This window comes from Rhinopithecus roxellana, chromosome 7 (assembly GCF_007565055.1).
Source record: "Rhinopithecus roxellana isolate Shanxi Qingling chromosome 7, ASM756505v1, whole genome shotgun sequence".
In the NCBI taxonomy this organism is placed as follows: domain Eukaryota; kingdom Metazoa; phylum Chordata; class Mammalia; order Primates; family Cercopithecidae; genus Rhinopithecus; species Rhinopithecus roxellana.
In genome coordinates, this window is record NC_044555.1 from 103,616,060 (window position 1) to 103,621,665 (window position 5,606).

Below are 5,606 nucleotides of genomic sequence, written 5' to 3' on the forward strand. Positions count from 1 at the left end.
GTCAATTTTAGATCTTTCCTGCTTTCTCTTGTGGGCATTTAGTGCTATAAATTTCCCTCTACACACTGCTTTAAATGTGTCCCAGAGATTCTGGTATGTTGTATCTTTGTTCTCATTGGTTTCAAAGAACATCTTTATTTCCGCTTTCATTTCGTTATGTACCCAGTAGTCATTCAGGAGCAGGTTGTTCAGTTTCCATGTAGTTGAGCGGTTTTGATTGAGTTTCTTAGTCCTGAGTTCTAGTTTGATTGCACTGTGGTCTGAGAGACAGTTTGTTATAATTTCTGTTCTTTTACATTTGCTGAGGAGTACTTTACTTCCAATTATGTGGTCAATTTTGGAATAAGTGCGATGTGGTGCTGAGAAGAATGTATATTCTGTTGATTTGGGGTGGAGAGTTCTATAGATGTCTATTAGGTCCGCTTGGTGCAGAGATGAGTTCAATTCCTGGATATCCTTGTTAACTTTCTGTCTCGTTGATCTGTCTAATGTTGACAGCGGAGTGTTGAAGTCTCCCATTATTATTGTATGGGAGTCTAAGTCTCTTTGTAAGTCTCTAAGGACTTGCTTTATGAATCTGGGTGCTCCTGTATTGGGTGCATATATATTTAGGAGAGTTAGCTCTTCCTGTTGAATTGATCCCTTTACCATTATGTAATGGCCTTCTTTGTCTCTTTTGATCTTTGATGGTTTAAAGTCTGTTTTATCAGAGACTAGGATTGCAACTCCTGCTTTTTTTTGTTCTCCATTTGCTTGGTAGATCTTCCTCCATCCCTTTATTTTGAGCCTATGTATGTCTCTGCATGTGAGATGGGTCTCCTGAATACAGCAGACTGATGGGTCTTGACTCTTTATCCAGTTTGCCAGTCTGTGTCTTTTAATTGGAGCATTTAGTCCATTAACATTTAAGGTTAATATTGTTATGTGTGAACTTGATCCTGCCATTATGATATTAACTGGTTATTTTGCTCGTTAGTTGATGCAGTTTCTTCCTAGCCTCGATGGTCTTTACATTTTGCCAAGTTTTTGCGATGGCTGGTACCGGTTGTTCCTTTCCATGTTTAGGGCTTCCTTCAGGGTCTCTTGTAAGGCAGGCCTGGTGTTGACAAAATCTCTAAGCATTTGCTTATCTGTAAAGGATTTTATTTCTCCTTCACTTATGAAACTTAGTTTGGCTGGATATGAAATTCTGGGTTTAAAATTCTTTTCTTTAAGAACGTTGAATATTGGCCCCCACTCTCTTCTGGCTTGTAGAGTTTCTGCCGAGAGATCTGCTGTTAGTCTGATGGGCTTCCCTTTGTGGGTGACCCGACCTTTCTCTCTGGCTGCCCTTAAGATTTTTTCCTTCATTTCAACTTTGGTGAATCTGGCAATTATGTGTCTTGGAGTTGCTCTTCTGGAGGAGTATCTTTGTGGCGTTCTCTGTATTTCCTGAATTTGAATGTTGGCCTGCCCTACTAGGTTGGGGAAGTTCTCCTGGATGATATCCTGAAGAGTGTTTTCCAACTTGGTTCCATTTTCCCCCTCACTTTCAGGCACCCCAATCAGACGTAGATTTGGTCTTTTTACGTAATCCCATACTTCTTGCAGGCTTTGCTCATTTCTTTTTCTTCTTTTTTCTTTTGGTTTCTCTTCTCGCTTCATTTCATTCATTTGATCTTCAATCGCTGATACTCTTTCTTCCAGTTGATCGAGTCGGTTACTGAAGCTTGTGCATTTGTCACGTATTTCTCGTGTCATGGTTTTCATCTCTGTCATTTCGTTTATGATCTTCTCTGCATTAATGAGTCTAGCTGTCAATTCTTCCACTCTTTTTTCAAGATTTTTAGTTTCTTTGCGCTGGGTACGTAATTCCTCCTTTAGCTCTGATAAGTTTGATGGACTGAAGCCTTCTTCTCTCCTCTCGTCCAAGTCATTCTCTGACCAGCTTTGATCCGTTGCTGGTGATGGGCTGCGCTCCTTTGCAGGGGGAGATGCGCTCTTATTTTTTGAATTTCCAGCTTTTCTGCCCTGCTTCTTCCCCATCTTTGTGGTTTTATCTGTCTCTGGTCTTTGATGGTGGTGACGAACTGATGGGGTTTTGGTATAGGTGTCCTTCCTGTTTGATAGTTTTCCTTCTGACAGTCAGAAGGACTCTGTTGGTCTGTTGGAGATTGCTTGAGGTCCACTCCAGACCCTGTTTGCCTGGGTATCAGCAGCAGAGGTTGCCGAAGATAGAATATTGCTGAACAGCGAGTGTACCTGTCTGATTCTTCCTTTGGAAGTGTCCTCTCAGGGGTGTACTCCACCCTGTGAGGTGTGGGGTGTCAGACTGCCCCTAGTGGGGGATTTCTCCCAGCTAGGCTACTCAGGGGTCAGGGACACACCTGAGCAGGCAGTCTGTCCGTTCTCAGATCTCAACCTCCGCGTTGGGAGATCCGCGGCTCTCCCCAAAGCTGTCAGACAGAGTCGTTCGCGTCTGCACCGGCTCCCGCTACTTCCCCTGTTGGTCTTCAGCTGTGCGCTGTCCCCAGAGGTGGAGACTACAGAGACAGGCAGGCTTCCTTGAGCTGCTGTGAGCTCCACCCAGTTCGAGCTTCCCAGCGGCTTTGTTTACCTACTTAAGCCTCAGCAATGGCGGGCGCCCCTCCCCCAGCCTCGCTGCTGCCTTGCGGATAGATCGCGGCAGACTGCTGTGTTAGCAGTGAGGGAGGCTTCGTGGGCGTGGGACCCTCCCGGCCAGGTGTGGGATATATTCTCCTGGAATGCCTGTATGCTTACAGCGCAGTATTGGGGTGGGAGTTACCCGATTTTCCAGGTGTTGTGTGTCTCAGTTCCCCTGGCTAGGAAAACGGATCCCCTTCCCCCTTGCGCTTCCAGGTGAGGCGATGCCTCGCCCTGCTTCAGCTCTCGCTGGTCAGGCTGCAGCAGCTGACCAGCACCGATTGTCCGGCACTCCCTAGTGAGATGACCCCAGTACCTCAGTTGAAAATGCAGAAATCACCGGTCTTCTGTGTCGCTCGCGCTGGGAGTTGGAGACTGGAGTTGTTCCTATTCGGCCATCTTGCTCCGCCCCCCATCTTTTATTTTTAATACCTCTCCACTGGCTCATTTATAACTGCCTATAATATGCTTAAAGGGTCAGTAGCTTAAACAAGTCTTTATATGACTTAATGTTCTTCCTAAAACTGTCCTTTATCATTCACATTTCCTCCCAAATGAAGGTCTTGAAAAAGTAGTGTATCATCTCCAACTCCACTAATATTTCTGTGTTCTCAGTGACTTGTGATATGTCTTCTGCCTTCACCACTTTAATAGAGCTGCCCTTTCAAACCATTCTGACAATGCAGTGACATCTTTTCAGTACTCATTCTGTTTAGATTCTTTTCAGCATTATTACTTTTTGAATAATTCCTCCTACTGGAATTTTTTTTTCTTGGTTTCTAAAAGACAGAGCTCTCCTGATTCTCCTCTTACCTTTCTGATAAACTCTGATAAAGTTTCTTTCTGACTCATCATTCATCTACTTATTACAAATCCCTTCAAAGATTCTGTCCTAAGATCAACTTTCTGTATGTATATATCACCCAAATTGTATCACCAACCATTTTTGGGGGGGATTCAAGACTATTTTAATCTACCTCCTGGTTATTTATTTATACATAGTAAATCTTTAAGATATTTCAGTTTTATGTGTCTAAAGCTGAATTCATCATTCCTCATAAAAAAGTTACAATTCCTTTTTCCTAGTTAGTTAATATCACCACAAAATTACTCAGCCTTGAAACTGCAGTCAATGTAAACAACTCTTTCTCACTCTTCATATATAATCAGTTATCAAATCCGACTGATACTTCTTTTGCAACATTTCCTATAAATCTTTCAAATTCCTACAACAACTATCATTGTTTCAAGTACTATTTCTTCCACTTAGACTGTGGCCTCCTAACTGATTGCTCTTCTTCTAAGCTGTCTTGTGGGAACTATAGCCTAGCAACTAACTACTTGGTCTTCAGAGCCAGACTATCAGTGCTTGACTTTACCACTTACTGCATGACCTTGTACAAATTACTTAGTCTCTCTCCATGCTTTAATTTCCCCACCTATAAAATAAGGCCATCAAGAGTATTGACCACGTAAGATTGTTCTGATGAGGAAAAAGGATGCTATGCATACAGTGCTTCAAAAATTGCCTGATACAGGGTAAGCACTCAGTAATTGTCAATCATTATTAAATTACCAGCATTTTTATTCAGGTTTATGTTTTTCCATTCAAATTGTCCTAGTGTTCTCTACTCTTAGAAGTCTTTTTTTTTTTTTTATCATTATACTTTAAGTTCTAGGGTACATGTGCACAAGGTGCAGGTTTGTTACATATGTATACATGTGCCGTGTTGGTGTGCTGCACCCATTAACTCATCATTTACACTAGGTATATCTCCTAATGCTATCTTTTCCCCCCTCCCCCTCCCCACAATAGGCCCCAGTGTGTGATGTTCCCCTTCCTGTGTCCAAGTCATCTCATTGTTCAGTTCCCACCTATGAGTGAGAACATGCAGTGTTTGGTTTTCTGTTCTTGCGATAGTTTGCTGAGAATGATGGTTTCCAGCTGCATCCATGTCCCTACAAAGGACACAAACTCATCCTTTTTTATGGCTGCATAGTATTCCATGGTGTATATGTGCCACATTTTCTTAACCCAGTCTGTCACTGATGGACATTTAGGTTGATTCCAAGTCTTTGCTATTGTGAATAGTGCTGCAATAAACATAGGTGTGTGTGTCTTTATAGCAGCATGACTTATAATCCTTTGGGTATATACCCAGTAATGGGATGGCTGGGTCAAATGGTATTTCTAGTTCTAGATCCTTGAGGAATGGCCACACTGTTTTCCACAATGGTTGAACTAGTTTACAGTCCCACCAACAGTGTAAAAGTGTTCCTATTTCTCCACATCCTCTCCAGCACCTGTTGTTTCCTGATTTTTTAATGATCGCCATCTAACTGGAGTGAGATGGTATCTCATTGTGGTTTTGATTTGCATTTCTCTGATGGCGAGTGATGATGAGCATTTTTTCATCTGTCTGTTGGCTGTATGAATGTCTTCTTTTGAGAAATGTCTGTTCATATCTTTTGCCCACTTTTTGATGGGGTTGTTTGTTTTTTCCTTGTAAATTTGAGTTCTTTGTAGGTTCTGGATATTAGCCCTTTGTCAGATGAGTAGATTGCAAAAATTTTCTCCCATTCTGTAGGTTTCCTGTTCACTCTGATGGTAGTTTCTTTTGCTGTGCAGAAGCTCTTTAGTTTAATTAGATCCCATTTGTCAATTTTGGCTTTTGTTGCCGTTGCTTTTGGTGTTTTAGACATGAAGTCCTTGCCCATGCCTATATCCTGAATGGTACTACCTAGGCTTTCTTCTAGGGTTTTTATGGTATTAGGTCTAACATTTAAGTCTCTAATCCATCTTGAATTAATTTTCGTATAAGGAGTAAGGAAAGGATCCAGTTTCAGCTTTCTACTTATGGCTAGCCAATTTTCCCAGCACCATTTATTAAATAGGGAATCCTTTCCCAATTTCTTGTTTTCGTCAGGTTTGTCAAAGACCAGATGGCTGTAGATGTGTGGTA